Source organism: Tursiops truncatus, chromosome 2, assembly GCF_011762595.2.
Source record: "Tursiops truncatus isolate mTurTru1 chromosome 2, mTurTru1.mat.Y, whole genome shotgun sequence".
NCBI lineage: Eukaryota > Metazoa > Chordata > Mammalia > Artiodactyla > Delphinidae > Tursiops > Tursiops truncatus.
Genome location: NC_047035.1, coordinates 32,966,136 through 32,993,689, shown reverse-complemented (window position 1 = coordinate 32,993,689; position 27,554 = coordinate 32,966,136). Strand labels below are relative to the sequence as shown.

General features: G+C 39.5%; 1 protein-coding gene and 1 long non-coding RNA gene across 6 annotated transcripts in view; one reads left to right on the top strand and one right to left on the bottom strand.

Annotated features, from left to right (window-relative positions):
• Positions 1–27,554, top strand: part of EXD2 (exonuclease 3'-5' domain containing 2) — a 93,568-nt gene that overhangs the window by 8,116 nt on the left and 57,898 nt on the right. For 2 of the 3 annotated variants that reach the window (XM_033851011.2, XM_033851009.2), the window contains exon 1: positions 25,937–26,040. The exons of the other annotated variant lie outside the window; for it this stretch is intronic. The gene's annotated coding sequence lies outside the window, so the exon portion shown is untranslated. Of the gene's footprint in view, positions 1–25,936; positions 26,041–27,554 lie in introns of those variants that run through there. 3 annotated transcript variants of the gene reach the window in all.
• On the bottom strand, positions 1,458–25,865 carry LOC109547772 (uncharacterized). Of its 3 annotated transcripts, XR_004525037.2 has the most exons (6): positions 25,597–25,865; positions 20,402–20,620; positions 16,964–17,155; positions 14,455–14,650; positions 8,987–9,221; positions 1,459–6,269 (listed from the first exon to the last, which is right to left on the bottom strand). It is a non-coding gene; the product is annotated as an uncharacterized lncRNA (long non-coding RNA). The 3 variants fall into 3 exon arrangements; XR_002173717.3 differs by having other exon boundaries at positions 1,458–6,269; positions 20,542–25,865; XR_002173716.3 differs by having other exon boundaries at positions 20,402–25,865.

Below are 27,554 nucleotides of genomic sequence, written 5' to 3'. Positions count from 1 at the left end.
AGTAAAATACACCGAAGGAGAAGCAAGAAGATTCTTTGATAAAGATGTCAAATATAAATTGTCGTTGTGGGTTCAGTGGTAATCAAGGACAGGCTCCTGGAAAATGAACTGATCACAGCATGTATTTATAAACTTGTTTCCCCTCCCTTCTGAACAAACCACATGAACTCAAGATGTAAATAGTATCACCAGTATTCTTGACTATAGTATAGATCCCACTGAAGTTGGAGCTGGAAGTATGAGCTTGCTGAAAGATAATCATTATTCAAATCACAAAATGATAAAGCCCATGGGATCTCAGAAATCACCTGGTCAAATCCCTTCACCATTTTTTTTTTAATTGGCATATGGTTGTTTTACAATGTTGGATTAGTTTCTACTGTAGAGCGAAGTGAAGTAGAGTTCCCTGTGCTATACAGCAGGTTCTCATTAGTTATCTATTTTATACATATTAGTGTATATATGTCAATCCCAATCTCCCAATTCATCCCCCGCTCTTTCCCCCCTTGGTGTCCATACATTTGTTCTCTACATGTGTGTCTCTATTTCATGGTTGTTGTTTTTTTTACATTAATTTATTTATATTTTACTTTGGGCTGTGTTGGATCTTCGTTGCTATGCACGGGCTTTCTCTAGTTGCCGCGAGCAGGGGCTTCTCTTTGTTGCAGTGCAGAGGCTTTTCTCATTGCGGTGACTTCTCTTGTTGCAGGGCACAGGCTCTAGAGCACAGGCTCAGCAGTTGTGGCGCACAGGCTTAGTTGCTCCGCGGCATGTGGGATCTTCCTGGACCAGGGCTCGAACCTGCATCCCCTGCATTGGCAGGTGGATTCTTAACCACTGTGCCACCAGGGAAGTCCCTCATGGTTTGTTTTGATTACCATTGAATCTACAGTATCAAGAAGAGGTCCTGGTCACTAGTTGATAGGTGAATGAATCTTCCTGAAATGTGCCTGGTCAATACTCTCTTCTCTGTCATATCAGGTCCAGACTCCTTTATCTGCCTATCAAGTCCCTCCATGATTTGTCTCCACTGTATCTATAATTATATTTCCTGTTACTCCTCATCACACATCCACCAAGTAGGCTGGTAGCCCATTCTTCCCTGCATACGTATATGCTCACACTACTCTACCAAATCCTATACATATTTTGAGGTCCACTTCATACATGCAAATCCTATATATACTTTGAAGTCCTCTTCTTCCACAAGCCTCTTTTCTAACAATTTTAGGCCACATTAGTTTTCCTTTCCTAAGATTCCTGTTATGGTTACAGTTACCATCACAGTTTACCATTTAAATGTTTAATATTTCTATATGCCTATGTAGTTTTAAAAAGTACTTCACATACTTTTTTTAAGCTTTGTAACAATCCTGCATGGTTGGACACAAATTATTATTCATTAATTCCAGAAATGTTTTTGAGCATTTACAATGTACCAATGCCCTAGGAAGACACAAGGAATATAATAGTGGGTAAAAAAAGAAGACCCTGACCAATGTTCATAGTACTTATGAGACAGAGACAGACTTTAATCAAATAATCATGCAGTCAATGTAAGATTACAATACTAACAATTGCTAACATTTACATTTATTGAGCATTTATTATGTAGCTGGCACTGTTCCAAGTCCTTTTCACATATTAACTCATTTTATATTCTCAACCACCCTATGAAGAAAGTATTATTATTCTATGTTACACATGAGGAAAATTACAGTTATGGTACATAAAAGTGTGTGGTAACTCAGTTTCCATATATAACAAATTCTTATTGGTAGAGCCCTTAGATCAGTGACTGATGTGTAGTAAACATGTCTGAATATTAGCTATTATGATGATGATGGTGAGAGATTAAAATGGGAGAATCCTATTAGAGGCATTGAGGGGAGCTATGATCTGAAGGAAAGGCAGGTGTGAATGTGGCCAAGTGGGCAGTTGGGTGGCCGTGTTCTAAGCAAAGGCAACAGCCCATGCAAAGTCTCTGGGGGTAGAGGGGGTGGAGGGAGACCTAGAAGGCACTCATTGTGGCTGAAGCACGGCTGGAATGGAACATGATATCAGATGAGGATGCAGCCTAGATTATGCAGGGGCCTGGCCATGTTGAAGATTTTGGTCTTTAAGAGTCACCGAAGGGTTTTTAACAGGGGCTTATGTGATCAGATATGCATTTTATAGGATTATTTTGGCTACTATGAGAAGAAAGGATGGAGGGGGCTGAGAGTGGATTAGAGTAGATGATTAGGAAGATTTTACAGGAGTACACAGGGAGAGAAGATGGTAGCTTGGACAAATCTAGTGAAAGTAGAGTTAGAAGTAAATGGATCTAATATAAAAAGATAGAATTTGGTGATGGATTGGAGAGATTAGGGGTTGAGGGACATCAGGGCCTAGGTTTTTGTATAACTGTTCATTGAAATAAAACTCCTGGAAAAGGCTAAGTTTTGAGGGAGAAAATCATGAGTTCAGTTATATATACATTGAATTTGAGATGCCTCTGAGACTTCCAAGAAGAATGGATAAGTAACCTGAGTTCAGATGCATGGTCAAGGCAGAGGTCATTGATAAAGAGGTGGTGGTAAAGTCCTAGGCATGGACAAGAATATTCAGAAGTATTAACTGGAAAGAAAAGAAAAGAAGGCCTAGAACCGAGCTTTGAGAGATGCTTGGGGTTAATGCATGGATAGAGGAGGATATACTTACAAGGAGTCAGAAGGAGTGGTCAGAAGGATAAGAAAAAAACTGGGAGAGTACTGTCATGGAAGCTGGAAAAGAGAGCATTTCAAGAAGGGAGAGTGGTCAGATTGTGTCAGTTGTTGTTGGAAAGTCAATAAGATGACTGAAAAATGTTGGATTTGTTGACACTAAGATTTTATCAGTGAGACATAAGTGATCTCAATCAGAGGTCCTTCATGGGTGTGATAACGCAGGACCCCAGAGGAGAACTGGCTGAACAGTGAGTGGAAGGAAAGGAAATGAAGGCAGTTAGAGGAGTAGCTAGAAGGGAAGCTAAGATCCAGGAAGGGTTTTGTTTTGTTTTCTTTAACAGAAAAAAAAAAAAAAAAGAATGTTTAAAACCATTGAGGGTCCTATTCAGAGGAAAAAAAAAATTGAAAAAGATATATAGATGAAACCAGACTGTGTAGTCCACAGGGAAGAGTTCTGAGGAGGCAGGGTTGAGGGAATCCAAAACACAGGAAAAGAATTTGGCCCTAATTAGGAGGAAAGACAACCCCTCCATTAAAACAGGAGGGAAGGAAAACAGGATGGGTACTGGTGAAAGTAGGATTATATGTTTAGTACTAAGAAGGTGGAGAATGGGATAGTTTCTATTTTTTAAGGAAAGTCAATTGAGCTTCCACTGGACAGAATTTATTTTGCCTTGTTACCAGTTAAATACAGTTTACAGAAGTTGTAAAATACCTCCAAAGCAATAAAAAGCTAGAATCAGATAACGTGGAAAGGTCTGCTCTAAAGAATGCATAGTTTTCCATTGGAAACACCAGTTATATTTTTTGCTTCTCCCAAATTTCAGTACAGCTCTCATCCCAGAGGTATGTGGAACCTGAGAGTATAAACAGCACCATTTGGGTGGGGCAACAGGAAAATAGTGTCCTCAAGGGAGAGTCAGATTTTAATAAAGGTAAGAAATTGAAGAGAAAGCTTGACAATGCAGGGGCTTTTGCAGGCTGTGGATAATAAGTTCTAGAGGGCACAGTGGAAGAGTTTGGAAGGTAGGGTGAGGCTGAGAGAAAGGCAAGGTTGTAGAGAGTAATATAGGCATAATAATACATTAGCACTTTGGTTCTCAGCGGGGGAGGGTGTTGATAAAACACCAGAAGCCAGTTAATTTTTTTTTTTTTTTTTGGCTGCGTTGGATCTTCCTTGCTGCGCGGGCTTTCTCTAGGTGCGGTGGACGGGCTTCTCACTGTGGTGGATTCTCTTGTTGCGGAGCACGAGCTCTAGGCACCCGGGCTTCAGTAGTTGTGGCTCGCAGGCTCTAGAGCACAGGCTCAGTAGTTGTGGCGCACGGGCTTCGTTCCTCCGCGGCATGTGGGATCTTCCCGGACCAGGCCTCCAACCTATGTCCCCTGCATTGGCAGACAGTTTTTTAACCACTGAGCTATCAGGGAAGCCCGAAGCCAGTTAATTTTTGAATTTCAGATAAATAAAGAATAGGGGATGAAAAATATATGTCCTGTTGTTTTTGTTTTTATTTTGCTTTTTTGTTTTGCTAAATCTAGTAACTCTACCCTAAGGGCACATTTGTCATGTCTGGAGAAGTTTTTTGATTGTCATAACTGTGGGGGGAAGGGTGCTATTGGGATCTGGTGGGTTGAAGCCAAGGATGCTGCCAAATATCTTAAAATGCACAGGACAGCCCCCACAGAAAGCATTTTCCAGCCCAAAATGTCAATAGTGCTCAAGTTGAGAAACCATGATGTATTTGAACAATGATCTATAAATTTTTTATCGCAAACTCTCCTTTCAACATTTAACATACACCCATGTTGTATGTATATAATGTAATACTGTCCTAATATATTTGTACATTTTTAAATCACAAAAAAGGTTTAAAAATTTAAAAACTAGGGCTTCCCCCTGGTGGTGCAGTGGTTGAGAGTCCGCCTGCCGATGCAGGGGACACGGGTTCATGCCCCGGTCCGGGAAGATCCCACATGCCGTGGAGCGGCTGGGCCCCTGAGCCATGGCCGCTGAGCCTGCGCGTCCGGAGCCTGTGCTCCGCAACGGGAGAGGCCACAACAGTGAGAGGCCTGCGTACCGCAAAAAAAAATTTAAAAACTAAAGGATGAGATGAAGCTGAAATAAACACACTATTTTAAAATATAAATTTTGTTTATTTTCTATACGAAAAGCGCTTTTTGCTCCCATGAACTTTTTTTTTTTAAGCAAGAGCAATCTGACTGCTTTATTTTTGAAATGGTGGTTTAACACACTATGATCTTATGATTTCTGAAGTTTGCCTCTATGATCTGTTTACTTTATTACTTCGTTTTAATGGAAATGAAACTCACAAAAATACAAAGGATGCAAACGGAAAATAGCGGGCTGGGCTTACTCAAACATGAAATTAATTTTTCAGTCCCGATGAATTTTACTGAAATTCATCTAGTTAATTTTTATCTTCTATATCAATCAGTTACACTTGCAAATTAATCAGAAGATGTTATATTTTTAGCAAATATATTTAAAATTCACTGGATCTCTTTTATTCGTAAGATTCTTAAACACAGTAGAAAACTATTTCCAAGGTTTTAGGCATGCAAATATGAACATTTTATAAGTGACATACTTCTATGTTTTTTGGCAAAAAAACACCCCTACCAAAATAGAAAGACTTCTAAATATCATTTTTCAAAATATTCATTTACAGTAGCTTTCAAAAAGCAGTTATTTGTCACTCATTACACTATCAACTTTATCTTGAAGGAAAAGAGTTTAAAACATTGTTTTTCAGTATCTATAGAGTTGCATACTACTGACAGCCACCTTATCATCATTAACATCATCCACATTTGAAAAAGTTAACAAATTCAAATGCTCATTTTTTTGTAAAAGAAAAGTATACGTTATCCCTCACCACTGTCTTCCCCAGCAGAAAAAAAGAAAAGTGTAAGTTATTTGTAGATTCTGACAACTATTTTAATACTCTGACAAGAAACATTTAGCGAATATCTGAGCGAAGCCAAATATCTTTGTCAGCAATCCCCTTTTCACCATAGACCACTGTATTATGAACACTCTGCTACATAAAAGTCTTGGTTCTATAAAAATGAACATACTGATGTCATCGCTTAAGCACAAAAAGTATAATATGGGTGAGGACTACCAATCCATTTGCACCGCGGAGCTCCTATGTCTCCCTGAAGATACCAAAATGACTCATAGCCAGCTGGCATCCAGACCAAATAAGGATGCCAGTGTCCAGCTGTATGTTAAATAGTAGCAAAGCTGAATTTCTTTATTATTGTTTTAGACTTAAAAAGTATAAATAGAAATCTAACATTTTTTGTTAATATCCCAGTATACCATCACGCACACCCAGGATGTGCCTATCCTCCTCCACTGTGGGGACCATTACGTTAGAGGATGGTGTAGCTTGAGACCATTTCCACTTCTTTGCTGAGGTATGTGAGGCCAAGACAGATTGAAGTCAGAGAGACCTGGGTTAGAGCTTCCTAAAATGGCTCCATCGTTCATCAGCTGTGCAGTCTTCTGCAAATTACATAATTTCTGTGCTTCTGTTTCTGTATTTGTAAAATGGAATAATATTGTAAAGTGGAGATAATAATACCTCATGGGACTGCTGTGAGGATTAAATAAAATAATGTTAACATAACCATGCCACCTCTCCTAAACACTCACAAATTGAGCCTACTCTCCAAGCCCTTGCCCTCAGCCTTGGCCTACCCAACTGTTTCACAAGGATCACGGAGGCTATCAGTTGAGAACTCCCTCAATTTCAGGCCTCCTCATGGAGGCCTCTTATCACTCCTCTTATCCAAGCACAGTGCTTTCACTGTGCAGTAGAACCATCTCACGTTACCTCCTCACATACTTTGCTCAATTAATTATCCTTTCTCCTATATATTAACCAAACCATCCAATTCTATTGGCTTTTCCCCCTAAGTTGACAAATATGTTCGTGTCTCCCAACATTGAAAAAAAAATTTTAACTTAGGTAATAAGTTAAAATCCATATTTATGCTCTCCCCAAATGTCTGAGAGGAAACCATGAATAACAGTTTTGTTTAGTATTTATAACTCTACCTCATTGTTTAAAATTCCTGCATAACATAATGTTGCATAGTCAACAAATATCTCTTGCATGTCTACATTGCTCTATGTACTGAGGGTATAGCAGTGAACAAGCTGGATAATAGTCCCTGCCCTTCAAGAGCTTACTTCCTAAAGGGAGTGTAGCACAGAAAGTCAATAAGGTAAACACGTAAATATATATAATATGTTAAATGATGATAACTACTTTGAGGTTTAAATAGGGTGGAAAGAGAAAGCATCACTGAGAAAAGTGATATTTGAATAAAGATTAAAAGGTCAAGGAGAAGCCCTCAGGGATATCTGGGGAAAGAGCCTTCTAAGCAGAGAAAATAGCAAATGCAAATGTCCTGAGGCAGGAAGAATGCTTGCCATGGAGTTATAGTTACAGTGTCTATATATAGGCAATGTTATTTACTTCTCATATTCAGTCCAAGGTCCTATCTGCATAGATTGAAACCAAAAGACTAAATTGTAGGGAATTCCCTGGCAGTCCAGTGGTTAGGACTCTGTGCTTTCACTGCTGAGGGCAATGCGGCATGGCCAAAAAAAAAAAAAAAAAGACTAAATTGTAAAGTTAACAACCATCAGCAGTCCTTATGTAAGATAATAAGGGAAAATCAGGAGAGAGATTCTTTTTATGTACACACATAAAAAGCTGGAAGAAAATATGCATAGCTATTACTGTGCTCATTTCTGTAAGTGGTCACAAGGCCATAACTGACATTTATAAATGTTGTCTTCCACTATCCATTCATTATTTCCTTTCCCTCACCTAGAACCTCTTTTTCTGGCCTGAGTTCTTTAGCTGCTGGGATGAACCAGACTTTCATTCCTGAAGAATCTAAATGCCCTTCAGGGTCCTGCTTTTTTCTGGTTGCTCTAATTTTCCATTAATCTTTTCTATTAGATGTAGAAGTGCTGAAAGGCTTCCCAGAGAATCTCTTGGGTTCCAGAGAAACTCTTGGGTACCTGTGTAACAGAGACCCAATTCCCCCTTGTAATTAGGATCAATCACCTCACCCAGCTGAGCAATCCTTTTATTTTTTTGGCTGTGCCCCTTTCGGAATCTTAGTTGCCCGACTGAGGATTGAACCTGGGACCCAGCAGTGAAAGCGCTGAGTCCTAACTGCTGGACCGCCAGGGAATTCCCTTGAGTAATCCTTTCTTGGCTGTTGGTTCTGTGACATGAGGAGCCCAAAATGGCTAGGGGGGCATCTAACTTCCCATTCAAAAGAACTGTTATTGTGTTTCATGGTAGAAGCATTACTCTGTTGGGTACTAAGGCCTCCAAACCAACAGAATTCAAAGTTGCAGACATGGGAAGTAAAAATTCTGGAAGGGGATTATTAGGTATAAGAATGAGAAAAGCCATTTCTACTTCCAACCCTTGATTTGTGGATACATGCATTCTGGCTGTAGAAGAAATAGCACTATATATTAAAGAATATATTGAATTTTATAAGATGATCCCAGTCTTTCAAGATGCTATGTCCCCACTGGCAAGGGTGCTGAAATCAAGCCATTAGTAGGCTATTCCAGCACTCCATCAGGCCACATGCTTTTGGTTAATAAGGTATATGGAAAGATCAATGAATTTCATAGACATGAGCCCATTGTCACACTTCTTTTACAGTGAAATATGCTTCCCATTAGAAGCAACCCTGTATGAAACACCATTACAGTAAATAAGGCATTCTGTTCAAGTCTTGGATAGTGATGCTGACAGAAGCACCGTATGAGCAGGGAAGACAAATCCATACCCATAATATATGTCTATTCTGGGAAGGACAATTGCTGTTATATAAGGGGTCCAGTGTAATCAACTTGCTACCAGTGGGCTGACTGCTTCCCCTAGGAGTGTCGTATTGAGGGTCCAGTCAGTATTTATCATAGGTGTGTTAGACTTGCTGAGGAGCTTACTTAGGTCAGACTTATTGAGGGGAAGTTGATGTTGCTGAGTCCACACGACTTGGCCACATTGTACTTGAGCTCATTGAGCAAACACTATTGTGTCTGGAGAAAGAAATGAAGTGATATTCATACTAAGTGTCATTTGTCCACTTGACTGACAGCCTCCTCTGCAGTGGATGCCCTTTTGTGAGCATTTTTATGAGACACATATTACATTCTGCTTATCTGAGAGGTCCATTCACATACCTCTTCCCCATACCTTCTTTCTACTTACCTTCCAATGCTGCTGTTCTTTCCAGTTCCCTAAGCGTATTGTGAAGCTGTAAGCAACTGCCCATTAGTCAGGGTAGGTGTGTTCTGGCCATTCTTCAGTTCAGATAAAGTGGACAACCAAGTGTATTTCTTGAAGATCTGCCCACTGGGAGGATTTACTTCACCACTGTCTTTTAAGGAAACTCCTATTGGGGGCTGTAATGCTACAGCTGTGTCTTCTCTTTGGCGCAGAATATCTGTAAATCAGGCATGATTCGGGTAAATTACATGGGTTGATTTTCAAATGTTAAGCCAACTTTAAACTCCTGAGATAATTTTTGTCCTCTCCCCTCTTTCTTTTCTTTTTTCTCTTTTTTTCTTGATCAATCTGGCTAGAGGCTTGTGATTCCTATTGATCAATTTTTTAAAATAGCCTTTGTTTTCATGGATTATATGCCCATTTTCTATTTTGTTGATTTCTACTCTTATCTTGATTATTTCCTTCTATTTTCCTTGGGCTTAATTTGCTCTTGTTTTTCTAATTCCTCCTGGTGGAAACTTAGATTGTTGATTTTTGCTCTTTCTTCCTTTTGTGTGTTTTTTTCTTTTTTTTAAATATTTATTTATTTTGGCTGCACCAGGTCTTAGTTGTGACACATGGGCTTCTTAGTTGCGGCATGCATGCAGCATCTAGTTCCCTGACCAGGGATCGAACCAGGCCCCCTGCATTGGGAGCATGGAGTGTTACCCACTGGACCACCAGGGAAGTCTCTCTTATTTTTGAATGTAAAATATTTAAAACCATAAATTTCCCTCTAAAAACTCCTTTATCTGTATCCCACAAATATCAAATGTTTTATTTTCATTATCTTCTAATTTATCTTGATTTTTTGACTTGTGGATTATTTAGAAGTGTGTAGATTGATTTCCAAATATTTTGAGTTTTCTTAGAATGTTATTATTTATTTGTAATTTAATTCCATCGTTAGAGAAATACTCTTTAAAATTTCAATGTTTAAAATATGTTTTATGGCTTAACATGCAGTCTTTCCTGGTAAACATATCATTTGCACGTGAAAAGAGTGTATTTTGCAGTTGTTGGGTGTAGCATTCTATAAATATCAATTATGACAAAATAGGTGATAGTGTTGTTCAGTTCGTATATGTCTTTGAAGATTTTCTACCTGGTTGGACTATCAGTTGCCTAGAGAGATATGTTAAAATCTTCAATTAAGACTATGGAATTGTCCATTTCCCTTTTAAAATTTATTTTATTTATTTATTTTTGGCTGCATTGGGTCTTTGTTGCTGTGCACGGGCTTTCTCTAGTTGTGGTGAGCGAGAGCTACTCTTCGTTGCGGTGCATGGGCTTCTCACTGCAGTGGCTTCTCTTGTTGCGGAGCACAGCCTCTACGCGCGAGGGCTTCAGTAGTTGTGGCACAAGGGCTCAGTAGTTGTGGCTCGCGGGCTCTAGAGTGCAGACTCAGTAGTTGTGGCACATGGGTTAGTTGCTCTGCGGCATGTGGGATCTTCCTGGACCAGGGATCAAACCCATATCCACCGCGTTGGCAGGTGGATTCTTAACCACTGCGCCACCAGGGAAGTCCCCTCCCTTTTAATTCTGTTAATTTTTGTTTCATATATTTGGAAGCTCTGTTATTAGGCATATACACATTTATAATTGTTATGTCTTCCAATATATTGACCTTTTGTTATTACAAAATGCCCCCTTTTATCTCCTGTAGTACTTTTTATCTTAAAATCGGTTTTATCTGATATTAATACAGCCACTCCACTTTCGTACACTTACTGTTTGCATGTCTTTTTCTATCTATTTACTTTCAAACTATCTGTCTTTATATTTTTAAGTGTATATTTTATAGGTAGTAAATAGTGTAGTTTGCCTTTTTATGAAGCAATTCTGCCTGTCAGTTGAAGTGTTTAATACATTGACATTTAATGTAATTATTAACATGTTTGGATTTTGGCCTTCTATTTTATCATTTGTTTTCTATTTGTCTCCTCTGATTTTTTGTGCCTCTTTTTTTCCTTTTTGTCTTCTTTTCAACTATTTAAATATTTTAAAATTTAATTTTAATTTATCTATTGACTTTTTAGCTATACCTCTTTACATTACATTTTTAATAGTTAGTTGTTCTAGGAACTTCCCTGGTGGTCCAGTGGGTAAGACTCCGTGCTCCCAATGCAGGGGGCCCAGGTTCGATCCCTGGTCAGGGAACTAGATTCCACATGCCTTAACTAAAAGATCCCGCATGCCACAACTAAGACCTGGCACAGCCAAATAAATAAATGAATAAAATAAACATATTTTTAAAAAGTTGTTCTAGGTATTTCTTTTTTTTAGAAATTTTTAATTTTTATTTATTTATTTTTTAAATATTTATTTTGTTGTGCCGTGTCTTAGTTGTGGCAGACAGGCTCCTTAGTTGTGGTATGCAAACTCTTAGTTGCAGCATGCATGTGGGATCTGGTTACCTGAGCAGGGATCAAACCCAGGCCCCCTGCCTTGGGAGCGTGGAGACTTAACTCCGCCAGTCTTAACACTGCACCACCAGGGAAGTCCCTGTTCTAGGTATTTCTCTTTACATCCTTAACTTTTTTTAAAAAATAATTAATTAATTAATTTTTATTTATTTTTAGTTTTGACTGTGTTGGGTCTTCATTGCTGTGTGTGGGCTTTCCCTAGCTGCGGCGAGCGGGGACTACGCTTCGTTGCAGTGCATGGGCTTCTCATTGTGGTGGCTTCTCTTGTTGCGGAGCACAGGCTCTAGGCACGCGGGCTTCAGTAGTTGTGGCATGCTGGCTCAGTAGTTGTGGCTCACGGACTCTAGAATGCAGGCTCAGTAGTTGTGGTGCACGGGCTTCGTTGCTCCACGGCATGTGGGAACTTCCTGGACCAGGGCTCGAACCCGTGTTCCCTGCATTGGCAGGCAGATTCTTAACCACTGCGCCACCAGGGAAGCCCTACATCCTTAACTTTTCCCAGTCTACTTAGTTAATATTTTACCACTTTACATAGAATGTAGAAGACTTGCAAGTCTACAGATCAATTTTCTATTCCCCATCTTTTATGCTATAGTTATCTTATGTATTACAGCTACAAATGTTATAAAGCCAACAAGACAATTTTTGCTTTAAACAGTCATACGATTTTGTTTTTGTTTTTTAATTATGAGTGGGAAAAAATCTCTTGTCTATTTACCCAGATATATACCATTTCTGATGCCCCTCATTCCTCCTAAAGAGCTGATTTTATGCCAGGTACCATTTCTTTTTAGTCCAAAGAACTTCCTTTAGTATTTCTTGTAGTAACAGTCTTGCTGGTGATAGATTCTTAAAACTTTTTTTTTAATCTTAAAGTTTTTATTTTGCCTTCATTCTGAAGGATGTTCTCCCTAGGTATAGAATTATGGGTTGTCAGTGTCTTCTTTTAGCACTTAAAAAATGTCAGTCCACTGTCTTCTGTCCTCCATTGTTTCTGGTGAAAATTAGTAGTTTTTTGATTCATCATTCTCTTGTATGTAATGAGTCATTTTTCTCTTGCTGTTTTCAGGACATGCTCTTTTTCTGGTTTTCAGCAGTTTGAATATACTATGCCTACGCATGGTTTTCTTTGAATTTACACAGCTTGGGATTTACTGAAATCTTTGGGCCTGTAAATGTATGTCCATCCACAAATTTGGGAAATTTTTGATCATTTGATCATTGTACCTTCAAATATTGTTTTCTGTCTCTTTTTCTCTCTCTCCTCTCCTTCTGAGACTCCAGTTTAATATACATTAGATTTTTTTAATGTTTTCTGTGACCTCTGAAGCTCTGTTCATTTTCTTTCCAATGATTTTTCATTTCTGTTTTTCATATTGGATCATTCCTATTAACCTGTCTTCAAGTTAAACTGACTCTTTGGTCAACTCTACTCTGTTGTTATTTTTATCCAGTGAATTTTTTTTTAATATAAATTTATTTATTTATTTTTGGCTGTGTTAGGTCTTTGTTGCTGTGCATGGGCTTTCTCTAGTTGCAGTGAGCAGGGGCTACTCTTCTTTATGGTGCACGGGCTTCTCATTACAGTGGCTTCTCTTGTTCCAGAGCATGGGCTCTAGGTGTGCGGGCTTCAGGAGTTGTGGCTCGCGGGTTCTAGAGCACAGGCTCAGTAGCTGTGGCACACGGGCTTAGTTGCTCCACAGCATTACAGTGAATTTTTTATTTTAGATTTTTTTTTTTAGTTCTGAAATTTCCATTTGGTTCTTTTCTATCATTTCAATTTGTCTTCTGAGATGTCCTATCCTTCTGTACATTATGGACATTTTTCCTTTTTATCATTTAAAATGGCTATAATATCTGGCTTAAAATCTTTGCTAGGGCTTCCCTGGTGGCGCAGTGGTTGAGAGTCCACCTGCCGGTGCAGGGGACACGGGTTCATGCCCCGGTCCGGGAAGATCCCACATGCTGCGGAGAGGCTACGCCCATGAGCCATGGCCGCTGAGCCTGTGCGTCCGGAGCCTGTGCTCCGCAATGGGAGAGGCCACAACAGTGAGAGGCCCGTGTACCGCAAAAAAAAAAAAAAAAACTTCGCTAATTGCAGCAACTGTATTATGTTGGTATCCCTCTCTGTTGATTGTCTTTTCTCTTGAGAAGATGTAATACATCATCTTATTTCCTCATATGTCAAGTAATTTTGAATTGTTGTGGAGACTAAATTCTATCTAGTCTCTATTAGATGTCTGATAGTTATTTTTTTTTAAAGAGTGTCAGTTTTGTTGTGGTGGTTGTTTGTTTTAACATGCCATTAGGGATGATTCAAACTGCAAACTGTTTTTGGGCTGCAGCACAAATTTCAGTTCAGTTGTTTTATCTTTGGTTGGGCTGCTTGCAGTCTGCCCTGAAAATATGCAATTCAGCGGTTTACCAGAAGTTGAACAGTGTTTAAACACAAATTATGTGGCTCCCTCTGTCTAGTTCACTCCTTTCTTGGATTCTCCTCTCACTGTCCAGCAGCTGTGGGTCCCTCCAACTCTCTCCTCTGGTTTTTCAGAAAGACTATGAATTTTCTATCAGTGTTTTAGCACTCTAAGTAACTCTGGATGAAGCCTGCCTTCAGGTTAAAGACTATTATAAAACATAGAAAATTCATCCCATGCTATTGCTATCTTGTAGGTGTTGATTGACCTCCTGTCAGAATCTATCTGCTTCTTTTTTCACTCCCAGTGCCTTCAGAGAGTTGGCTTGTGGTGTATTTTGTCTAGAGTCCATGTCTAGTCCAGTACAGGAGCTTACTAGGACATACCATAAGTGGAACTCCAGTAACATTTCAGATTACAGAAAACTTGTGAAGGTAGATTAAAGAGTTCCTATACACCCCATACCCAATTTCCTCTATTATTAACATCTTATCTTAGTACAGTATATTTGTCATAATTAATGAACCAATATCATTACATTATTATTAAAATCCATACATCAGATTACCTTTGTGTTCCAGGATCTCATCAGGGGATCCACTTTACATTCAGTTGACATGTCTTCTTATGTTCCTCTTGGTTGTGACAGTTTCTCAGACTTTTCATTGTTTTTGATGACCTTGGCAGTTTCGAAGAGTACTGGTCAAGTATTCTGTAGAACGTCACTCAACTGGGATTTGTTTGATGTTTATCTCATGATTAGACTGGGGTTATGTGTTTTTGGGAGAAAGGCCACAGAGGTAAAGTGCATTTTCATCACATTATATCAAGGGTATTATATGGACTGAATTGTGTCATCCCCTGTCCCCTCGCCCCAAATTCATATGTCAAAGCCCTAAGCCCCAATTTGACTGTTTTTGGAGATAGGGCCTATATGAGGTAATAAGGTTAAAAGAAGTAATAATGGAGGGGCCCTGATCCAATAGGATTAGTGCCCTTATAAGAAGAGATACCAGAGGGCTCTCTCTCTCCATCATGTGAGGACACAGTGAGAAGGTAGCCATATACAAGTCAGGAAAAGAAGTCTCAGCAGAAACAGAATTGGCTGGCACAGCCTTCAGAACTGTGAGAAAATAGATTTCTGTTCTTTAAACCATCCAGTCCAAGCTGTCTTGTTATGGCAGTCCTAGTTTATTTAGGCAAGTATGTACTGTCAGCATGACTTACTGCCTTGATAACCTGGCTGAGGTAGCGTTTGTCAAGTTTCAACACTGTAAAGTGACTCTTTTTTCCTCCTCGTTCCTTGCTGTACTCTTTGGAAGGAAGTCCATACATTGACTCTTCACTCACAGTCTTTGACCTCTGCTACTTCAAGATCCCAGCATCTCCACTGCAATCAGGGAACCCATCTCAACTATAACTTCTCCCTTCGTGAAACCTGTCTACAGGAAACAGTCACCAAATAGTTTACAAGGATACTGGTGCCCATTCACTAATGTATTTCTCAGTGCTTTAGAGAAGGGAGTGTCCTCTGGGATTTCTCAGATGAGAGAGTGAGGGGGTGGCAATTCATACATGATAGATCCACTCCAACATTTCTATCTCCTTAAGCCTTTGGATTCATTCTAAGTATGCCAGGAAGGTTTTGCATTTCAACTTTATTGAATATAGGCCACTACTAAAATGCAGTTTCAGTCAACCAACTGTTAGAGTCATTTCCAGCTGCACAGATAACACAGTAAATTTAGAATTGTGATGAGTGCCTACATCAACTGTTCAACCGAATCTAATATTACATTCTGTCTTCTTTATTTATTTCCTTCTTGGAAAGGAAGAATCCATTCTTCCACATATTCTCCAAGTTTCTTCAAATATAAATCAGCAAAGTATTGCAACATTAAGTACAAGTCATTTCTTCCCAGACAGACCGTGGAAAATGTTGCGATCTGACCCTGGTTATGGATCTAGAGCAGTGGTCCTCAGCTGGGGATGATTTTTTCCTCTAAGGGTACCTTTGGAAATGTCTGGAAATATTTTTGGTTGTCACAACTCAGGCTGGGGAAGCTGCTACTGGATCTAGTGGATAGAGGTCAAGAATGCTGCTAAATATCTTACAATGCACAGGACATCTCACAACAAAGAATTATCCACAGCCATTGAGAAACCCTGATCTACAGCTAACAATGAGTGGTTGGAGTGAAACTTGGGGAACATAGACATCCTGCAGATGATATAATTACAGGACTTTTAAGCAAGGGATGAAGGGCTGTTTCTACTGGAGAGATTTGGGCATTCTAGAATCTTAACTTTGTTTGTGTTCCTAATGTCCCCATTCCAAGTTTCAGTGTCATACCCTTCCCAAACAATGCTCCATCTTTCACTAGAGTTTTGGCAAGGCTATGAAATCAACTTCTGTTGTAATTCTGAAACCTGCACAATTAAATTTTATGTTTGATTTAGCCTTCAGGTGCAAAAACTAAGGGGTTCTTTTAGGGCTGCCGTAGAAGCTTTTGTCGTGCCTTGAACTGAATGTTTAATGACTTGAACTTTTCATTTCTTTATGTAAGTTCTTCAGTGCGTGCAAATAAAGTCACTCCCAGCCTACAGTTGGTATAGTCACCATTACCATCAGTCAAATATGGCTCCAAAGCATTTGCGTTAGTGGGCACTTCAACACAAATGACTAAAGGTGATAAAATGATGTCATTACGTCTCATTTCCCGTTGATGAGTTGCTCAACATTGAGTTTGAATTTAAGGATATGACCAAATCAACCCGAAATCCTATATCTGAAAGTCTGTTTCTTAGAACCACTCTTAGACTATTTTCTGTATTAGGATTCAATAAAGAAACAGAAACTGCAGCAGTTATCTGAGGAAATTAACACAAAGAGTTATTAGAGCTATCACAGGTGTTGGAGAATTGAAAAGGGAAAGTGAAACAGAGAAAGTAGTAACTGCAAGCAGTAGATGGAGAAATAAAAGGTCAAGGTTGGGGTTATTGGGACCAAGCACTTGAAGGAAGGGTCTTAGAGGTGGAATCCAGACCCTGAGGAGAACATGCTGCCTTGTACTGACCTTATACTGGTACCTCAGTGGCTCAGAGGAGGGACCTGAGTCCCGAGGTCTGTCAGGACTCAGACCGCTGAGGAGGTTGGCTGGCTGGCTGGTACTGGTATCTCTGAGGAATGTGATAAGCCTCCTTCTGGGAATATGGAAAGAAGTCCAAAGCTGGAACCAACCGCTGCTGCTGGCATGAAGAACTGTTGCCTGGGTGACAATGATAGAAAAAGGAAGTGAACAGGAAGGAGCAAGTCCTTTCTCCCTTATTTCTGTCTCTGATCTCCCACTATTGGCAGAACCTAACGGAGAGCCAGGCTGGCAAAGGAAATATGTGAATTGCAGAGACCTAGCCCAGCACCAAAAGAGAGAGCAGAGGTCGGAGGGTGTGAAGCTGAGGAACAATTTCTTTACAATCAGCATAGTTAGACAACCATTATTAGATTACATACAAAAAGATGAGGGAGAGGAAGGAGCCTAGAATATTTCACAGGTTTCCAGTATTAGTAACCAAATGAATAGTGGAGAAAGAGGTAGAATATATGTGGAGTGGGGAGTAGAGAGGAGGTAGCTTGTAGTGAGTGAAAAAATCTGTTGCGATTGATAAATTTAGTTGGAGAAACCTGGAGTCTAATATAGCATAATTCAAAGTGTAGTCTCTGGATTAGCTAGCATGCAATTTTAAAAAATTGTGGCAAAATACACAAAATTTATCATTTTAATCATGTTTTAAATTGTGGCAGGTAAATAAATGTATAAAATATCTTAAAATTGACCATTTTAACCATTTTTAATTATACAGTTCTGTGGCATTAGTTATATTACATTCATATTGCTTTGCGATTGTCATCACTATCTCCAGAACTTTTTCATCATCCTAAGCTGAAACTCTGTACCATTAAACAATGACTCCTCATCCCTCCTTCACCCAGCCCCTGGCCACCACCATGAATCTGACTGTTCTAGCTACTTCGTATAAGTGAAATCATACATTATTTGTCCTTTTGTGTTAGGATTATTCACTTAGCATGATGTATTCAAGGTTCATCCATGTTGAAGCATGTATTATAATTTAATTCCTTTCTAAGGCTGAATGATATTCCATTTTTGGTACATACCACCATTATGTGCAGTCTGTTTTTATCAATCCTCAACAAGATAAAAGCTTGTGCCAAAGTATAAACTACCTATGTCAGCAAGCACAATGTTAAGTTCCCTTCACATTTTTGTTGGAAGATTTTTCAGTGAAGGAAGCAGAATGCTGATTTACATTCCATAGCAAGGTCATTTGCTCATTTCAGCCCAGTATTTTGAGTAGCATTGGTATAATAAGTATTTAGAGACACAGCTTTGGACTGGAGATTTGGGAATCATCATCTGTAAAAGAAAAAAGTCCAAACTAGGGCCAAGATGCAATTTTTGCGTAATGTAATTTACAGCCTCTTTCCAGGAAGAAATTAGAATTACTGATTAAATGCTCACAACTAATGGGATTATAACTTCTGAGAAACCAGTTATGCACCCACTCACCCTTCAGTTAAGAGTATAGTGAGTTTTACCAAATATACTTTTCTTTTTTGTATCTACTCTAAAATGATTTTCTAACCAATCTCTTCCTCTCAGATATCCCTACCAAAAGTAAATCTTTGAATTTAACTTCTTAAAGGATAATAGTTTTAAAAAAATCATGATAGGTGCAGATATGAAATGAATGTGTCAAAGATTTAATTTAACTCATTAATTAATGAGGGAATGGGAAAAGATGTTGCAGTCAGTTCAAAGGAACATCCAAAGACCAGACAAGTATCTAAGCCCATGGGAAATGTTGAAACCAATTTTCTTAATAGATGCAAAGCTTGCTTATTGGAGGGTGTCGGGGGCAGGGACGTCAATAGAAGCTTCACCTAACAGAATTTATTTGCAAATATAAAGACAATAATTTTTTGCATTACTATTAGTTTTTTTTTTTACAAATTAGCTTATATCTCTTCAGTTTTGTAAAACAGTTCAAAGTCAGTAAAAGGCATAAATCCCATAGAATCTGATAAGTGGCAAGAGTATATTTAAAACAATGCATAGTTTCCAATTTCCCAGTAATCTTTTGGTTCATTTAAAAGTATTTCACACTTTCTCCCATATCCTACTACAGAGCTTCTTCCTTATTGCAAGATGATAATGAAATTTTGATACATGCTCATATCAAAATTATCTGAAAATTTTTCTTCAACACTTGGTTTCTAATATTGGTTGCTGATGTGAGAGAGTAATGCAGGAGTCTCGAAAGAAGTGATTTTCACTGAATTCTCATATTACTAGCATGGCACCCCTATCCTTAACTAGATAAGAGGTAGAGGGTAACCTCTACCCTCTCCAGGAAATCAATCCTAAACCTTCTGCAGGGGCCCGTAGGGGAGTGACTTGGGAGCTAGGGAGGAGCTGGTGGTCTGCTTCCGAAGTAGACTTTTAACCAATTATTGTGCTTTTAGTCCCAACTTTTACCTGCTTCTTGAGGTACCTGGTGCTGCCAATTCTAGAGTCTTTTGGTGGTTCTCTGGGACAAAGCAGGCTTGCTCTTAGCCTGTCCTTTGACAGATGATGAGTCTGCTAAGTCAGTTCCCACCATCCTTCTGCTTTCCAGCTTCCAAAATGTTAGTGATTTTATGTCCTGTTCCGTGAGAGACTGACTATACAAATGGACAAATAGCCATACCACGTATGACAATAGAACACTGACCCCTAATCTCCACGGCAGGCAACCAGCCTCTGGGGCAGTCAGCCCAGAAGTGTCAGTGAGTCAGCTTCCTTATATCTTGCCCCCACTTCCAACACAGGACCAAACAGAGAAAGCCAAAACAATCACAGAAGAAGCCTGGCTCCCATTTAGCGTATCCCTAGCTTCCCCATGACAATGAACTCCATTCAGAGAATATCTAAAGCCTTCCCTTGTTTTCACTATAAAGATTTCCCATTTCTCTGCCTGCCTTTGAGTCTTTGCCAAACAGAAGTGATGGCTGACTCCCTGCCACAGCAAGTTCTGAGTAAATAGCTTCTGTTTTTTCTCATTTGGGTGGCCTTCATCTTTTTCTATATCTTTTTACCTTGAAGCTTTGTGTTTTCCCATTTTTTAAGAGGAATTTCAGGAGGAAGTGGACTTATATGTGGCTCAGTCCGTCACCTTTAACTGGAGTTCTCTTTCTGTGCTCTTTTCTCTGTGATCTAGAGGCCAGAGTCTACACTTTTCCCCCAGCTCCAGAAAACCCAAAATAACCTTTGTCTTTTCCTCTTGCAAACCTGGATGCAAAATTCAACACCTATTCAAATTCCTCTAAAGAATCTACTGGAACAAAAGCACTAGAGAACAATATAGACTTAAGGGAAACCTACCTAGGAGGGAGAGAAGATGAAGTTGCATAACACGCACCCCCCCATGACCCCGCATAAAGAACTTAAACTCACATCCCAGAACACTTTAAACACTCTTTCTCTCCCAAAGTGTCTCCTCCGAGGTATCTTTCTCCCAGGAAGATTCAGCCTTTCAGTCTTTCAACCCCTATTGTTAGATGAACTTGTCTCACTGGGGGATGTATGTGTCTCACCCTCACTCTAAGGAGGCTTCATGAATTTCTTCTAAATGAATTCAGGCATCTTTCCCAAGAGGTAGTCTCATTCCAGCTCCTTAAGAGAAAAAAAAAGTTCTGATTCTCTAAACCACCAAAAAAGGATACCTTTTCTCACTTGCTGACAAATAGTCTTTTTGTGGTTCCAACTAGCTTGTAAGCTTCTTGAGTGCATAGCTACATATTTTTATAATCTGTATAGTACCTAATAATATTACAAAAGTTTATAGATGTGACCAGCAGGCAGAAAGGAGCAATAGAATTTCAATGGAAGGAAATAGGATATTCAGAAAGAGCCTATTTAGTGGTTCCTCAAAGTTTTGACCTTTATCTTCAAGACACTGAACAAATCCAGTAAAGGGTATCCACTTTTTTTTTTTTTTTTTCGGTACACGGGCCTCTCACTGTTGTGGCCTCTCCAGTTGCGGAGCACAGGCTCCGGACGCGCAGGCTCAGTGGCCATGGCTCACAGGCCTAGCCGCTCCATGGCATGTGGGATCTTCCCGGACCGGGGCACGAACCCGTGTCCCCTGCATCGGCAGGCAGATAGATTCTCAACCACTGCGCCACCAGGGAAGCCCAGGGTATCCACCTTTATTGTACATCTACTGGGCACTGTATTCAGCAGGTTTAAGTTAACCTGGGTGGCATGCATTCATTATTAGTATCTTTCATGTCCTGTATCACTTAGGGATTGGGTTCTATTGCTAGTAACAAAGACTTGACTGCATGGCTTAAAAAAATTAATTTATTTTCTCATGTAAAAGAAGTCCAGAGGTAGGCAGTTCAGGGTTAGTACAGACTATAGAGGGAATCAGGGGTCCAGGCTTCTTCCTCCTTTCCACTCCACCTTTCTAGGTACCTGGCTTCCATCTTCAAGGTGCCACTGCAGTGGCAGAGGGCTGTGGAGTGCCAGCCATCAGGTCCTAGTCTCAGCAAGAAAGAAGTAGAAGGGTAATGACAAAAAGGCAAAAAAAAAAAAAAAACCCACCAAAAAACGCCCCCTTTTTAGTAACTTTACCCAAAGTCCAATGCAAAAACTTGTTTATACCTCATTGGCCAGAACGTAGTCACATGGCCACCATAATTATTCACAATGGAGACAGAAAAATGCATTTGTTAGTGCATTTAATACCCTGACTTCTGTTACTAAGTAGAGAGGAGAATGGATATTGGGTAGGCCACTAGCACTTCTGCCACAGTTCCTCTTAAACTTTCTGTACGTGATGTCCTAATGCTTGGCATTAAGTTGTCCTTGGAATCAATAAATAAATGAATAAACCATTTTTAGATAAATCAAGCAGTTCACAGCATGATCTCTCTCTCTCTTTTTTTTTTTTTTTTTTTTTGTAGTTAATTGACTTTATTACTAGAGCAGATTTAGGTTCAGAGAAAATTCTAACATAAAGCACGAGTTCCCATATGCCTTCCCCCCAACTCCCCCCACCTTGTCACACAGGCACAGTTTCTATTAACATCTTCCACTGGTGTGGTATGTTTGTTACAATTGATGAACCAATATTGATACATTATTACTAACTAAAGTCCATAGTTTAGGATTTTCTCCTTGTGCTGCACAGTTCTATGGGTTTTAATACATGCATAATGTCATGTATCCACCATGACAGTATCATACAGAATAGATTCACTGGCCTAAAATCCCTCTGTGCTCCACCTATACACCCCTCTCTTCCTCCCCAGGAACCTCTGGCAACCACTGATCTTTTTACTGTCATCATAGTTTTGCCTTTTCCAGAATATCATGTAGTTGGAATCACACAGTATGTACCCTTCTCAGACTGGCTTCTTTCACTTAGCAATATGCATTTAAGGTTCCTCCACGTCTTCTTATGGGTTGATAGCTAATTTCTTTTTATCACTGAATAATATCCCATTGTATGAATGTAATACAGTTTTGTTATCTATTCACCTATTGAAGAACGTCTTGGTTGCTTTCAATTTATGACTAAAGCTGCTATAAACATTTGTGTGCAAGTTTTTGTGTGGATTAAGTTTTCAACTCATTTGTGTAAATACCTAGGAGCATGATTGCTGGATTGTATGGCAAAACTATGTTTAGCTTTGTTAAGGAACTGACAAAGTATCTTCAGAAGTGGCTGTACCATTTTGCATTCCAGCCAGCAATGAATGAGAGTTTCCGTTGCTCCATATCCTTGTCAGCACTTGGCATTGTAGTGTTTGGATTTTAGCCATTCTAACAGAATTTACAGAATCAATGAAATACTGGTATCCCATTATTGTTTTAGTTTACAATTCCCTAATAACATACAATGTTGAACATCTTTTCACATGCTTATTTTGGATATCATATAACTTCTTTGAAATGTCTATTCAGATCTTTTGCTCACTTTTTAATTGGGTTGTTGAGTTTCAAAAGTTCTCTCTGTATTCTGTATAACAGTCCTTTATTAGATATGTGTTTTGCAGATATTTCCTCCAAGTCTGTGTTTTGTCTTTTCATTCTCTTGTCTAATAAATTGTTGGCATAACGTCATTCATTACATTTTCTAATTTCTTATATCTCTGCTGTATTTTGTTATGTTCCCCCTTCTAATCCTAGTATTATTTATTTGTTGTTATTTCTCTTCTATCTGGATCAATCTCACAGAACTTTTTTCATTAGTGTTTTCAAAGATCTAACCTTAGTTTTGTTGGCCATATGAATAACATCTTTTTCTATTTTATTAATTTATTCTCTGATTTTTGTTATCTTCTTCCTTCTAGTATTTTGGATGTATTCTTTTGTTTTTTCTAATGTATTACCTGATCACTTATGTAATTTTTAGTCTTTCTTATTTTCTAGTGTAAAAAGCATATAACGTTATCAATTTACATGAATCCTATAAATTTTCATATATGTATAGTATTTATTATTACTTCTCAAATCTAATATTATAAATTTCCATTGGGATTTCTTTTCTGAGCTTTAAATTACTAAGATTTTTTAAAAAAAATTCTCCAGGGGCTTCCCTGGTGGCGCAGTGGTTGAGAGTCCGCCTGCCGATGCAGGGGACACGGGTTTGTGCCCCGGTCCAGGAAGATCCCACATGCCGTGGAGCGGCTGGGCCTGTGAGCCATGGCCGCTAAGCCTGCACGTCTGGAGCCTGTGCTCCACAACAGGAGAGGCCACAACAGTGGGAGGCCCGTGTACTGCAAAAAAAACCCCAAATTCTCCAAATATATGGAGTTTTAAAAACAATCATTTTATTATTGATTTCCAACTTAATTGTAATGTGGTCAGAAAATGAGATCCGTATGATAGCATTTTTTTTTCAGTATGTAGAAAGTTGCTCAATGGCCTAAATTAAAATTAATTTTCTTAAATCTTTGTTTTTAAAGTATGTGTGTGCTTAAAATACTGGGTGTAGAGTTTATACATGTTCCTTAGTAAATGTTAATTAATAGTGTTGGAGACAATCCTGCAATCACTGGTGAGTCTTGGATGTCTTTTCATATTTAAGAGTGCTATAGGCTGAATGTTTTGTGTCCCTTCAAAATTCATATGTTGAAAACTAACTCCCAACATAATGGTATCAGGAGGCAGAGGCCTTTGAGAAGTGATTAGGTCATGAGGGTGCAGCCCTCATGATTGGGATTAGTGCCTTATAAAAGGGGCCCAAGAGGACTTCCCAGTGATTAAGACTGCATCCTTCCAACGCAGGGGATGCAGGTTCAATCCCTGGTTGGGGAACTCAGATCTGACATGCTGTGTGGTGTGTAAAAAAATAAAAAAGAAAGCCCAAGAGAGCTCCCTACCCTTGGTTAAGTGAGGACACAGTGAAAAGACAGCTGTCTATAAACCAGGAAGTAGGCACTCACCAGACAAGAAATCTGTCAGCACGTAGATCATGGACTGTGAGAAATAAATTTCTGTTGTTTATAAGCTACCCAGTCAATGGTATTTTGTTATTACAGTCCAAAGGGACTAAGACAGAGTGAAGTACTAAAAAGTTGACTGGAAATTATTTATGCATAGATGGGGCTTGTTGACTGGGCCTTAAATGTAGGGTGATTGCTTATGGATGTAGACAGTTTATTATGGGATCCCTCAAATGATATGTCCTTCCATTCTAATCTAATTTCTATCCTCTAAAATTATACTGATATTTGTTTGACTGCTATTATCGCCTCTCCTGTTCTCTTTCTTCTTTGGGCTTATAAACTTTTCACTCCTTTATTTTCATTAAAAAAAACAAAACAAAAGAAACCCCCCCAAAAAAACCATCACTTTTTATTGATGTATGTATGCATTCAGAAAACCAACATAAATATGCAACCTGAACACACATGTAAACCAGCACTCAGATTAAGAAACAGAACATTATTAGCACTTCAAGAACCTCCCCATGTTCTCTTCCAGAGTCACTACTCCACTAAGAGTAATCACTACATTTGTTACCCAACCATACTTGGGTCCGCTCACCTGCGCATAGTAAAGCCAATCTACTGACACTGGATTGTGTTGTAGGAAAGTGCAGCATTTATTGCAAGACACCAAGCAAGGGTCCAGGCAGCTAGGGCTCAAAAGATCTGAACTTCCTGATGGCTTTCAGGGAAAGGTTTTTAAAGACAGGGTGTGGGAAAGGGGTTGTGGGTGTGAGTGATCAGCTCATGGACATTCTTCAGATGGGTTGGTGATGAGGTACTGATAATACTACTGTCTCATGAGGTTATGAATATTAAATGAGACAAAATATGTAAAACATTTTGCAAAGTTCCTAGCACACTGTGGTCACAGTCATCAAATGGCAGCTATTATCCCTTATATTGTTTATGCACGTCTCATTTCTCCTATTTTACACATTCTGTGACAAAGCAACAGCACATAGCACACATTAGCTGCCTCACAAATAACAGTTGCTGATAGACTGGGTGAATGAAAGTTTTTAAATATAAATGGAAGGTATTGTGGTTATTGTTATAAAAGATGGCATAAATTATTATAATGGCTATAGTATAAAATGTGCTGCTAATGAGGAATACATTATTTAAACAAGTGTCTCTTCTATTTACCTTCATCATTTAACAGTTAAGAATATCTATGCAGTGGAGAAACACTACTGGAGCTAATTAGTAAGGACAGTTAGATGTCCCAGATTGCATTTGTAAGGGTTCCAGAGGCTTCTTTCTTTAAAACCAAAACAAACAAAAATATCACCTGGAAACAAAAACAAAAACACCACTTATCTGAAAAGATGTTAAGGTTTTCCAATTTTAACAAATCTTTTGTTCAGCAGTGGAGAAACTCGGGAGGCACCACCTGCCCCCAACTGCTTCCGTACAAGATGGCGTCGTCCATTTGTATACCCTGACTGGGGCTGTCCCTTCAGCCCGTCACAGGACCGGAAGTGGTTTCGGTCCTAGTGGATCCGGGTGGGTGCGCGCAGGTGGCCACAGAGGTTCCAGGTCTTCAATGTGAGGCGCCGCAGGTGTTCCCGGTGGGGTCCAGGGCCGCAGGTAAGCGAGGATCAGGGGCGGGCGAGGCTCTTCTCCAGACTTGTGCGAGTGGCGGAGGGGGTTTCCAGCGCGGATTGAGGAGAGGGCTCAGGAAGCTGGCGATGTCACCGTGTGCGGGGGCGACTGCTTGCGGGGACCTCGTTTTCCCCAAGCGACTTGGCCCTGCCCCTCTCCCCGCCCCGCTCGCCCGTGGCGGGGGCGGTTCAGCACCCAGGTGCGCTCCGAGGGCTGTCACCTCGGTCCGCGGCCTCCCACGCCCTTCCCTGGGCGCCTCCTCGGACCCCCTTTTGCTCTCTATAGGAGTACATACCAAACCTTCGTGGTTTCTTTTTTTTAATTTAATTTAATTTATTTTTTATTCAGCAGGTTCTTATGTTATCCATTTTATACATATTAGCGCATATATGTCAATCCCGGTCTCCCAATTCATCCCACCACCACCCGCCCCTCGCCTTCGTGGCTTCTTGACCCAGTTAGCTAAAACGGAGGCACCGCTCGCAGCACCTGGCAACTGCTTGGGCGCTGCGTGTTGCACGCGTCCACAGTTAACAGTTTGGTCCCCTCCATTCGTCCCCCGCCCCCATTGTTACCACCTCTTTCCTCCCAGACCACACCCGCTGCTCCGGGCCTTGCTGGGAGCCACCTCCTTCCCTTTTCGCATCCCTGGAATAGATCAGAACCAGAACGTTAATGATTATTTATTACAAAATTGATATCTGCTCGTTTAAGTATAAACGAAACCCAAACCTTTATAACCTTTTAATGTATTAATGGACGCAAACTCTCTTAGATACCCATTCCTTGAAAACACTATACCGTATTTTTTTAGTTTCATTGCAAGGGTAGAAGGAACAGTACTGAAAGGTTTTGTTAATATCGAAGTTACGAGGTACGAGAGAAAAGAGGTTTAAGAGGGGGAAGGAATTATAAATTTTGGTCAAGTTGAGTTTGTTTTAAAAAATGTATTTATTCTGTATTTATTTTGGTTGTAGTCCATGCATACAATCATATCAAAAATTTAAAATAGATCCTCTTTGACCTATCTCTTTACATCTCCATCTTTTCTTCTTTAATCTCTTGACCCCAGGTAAAAACTGTTATCAGTTTGGGGTGTTTTTTCTATTTCTTTGTCTTTACATTTATTGATATGTGTTTGTACATATAAATATGGAAGGTTTTGTGTTAAACTTTTACAAATCTGGCATATTGTACCAATTCAACAACTAGACTTTTTATGCTTAAAAATGGGTCTTGCAACTTTTTCTTTGTCAATATGTAGACATCTAGCGTATTCGTTCTACCTGCTCTGTAAATTTCAGAGTGTGTTAAGATCCCATTGTATGTGAGATACCATAGGTTGCTTACAGTTTTTCACCATTAGGCACAGTGTCGCAGAAAATATCCTTACACCTGCGTCTGTGTGCTTGTGTGAGCGTTTGTCAAGGATAGAAACCTGCAGGTGGAATTAGTGGGTAGGAGGGTGTGGATGTTTAATGCCAAACTGCCCAACAGTG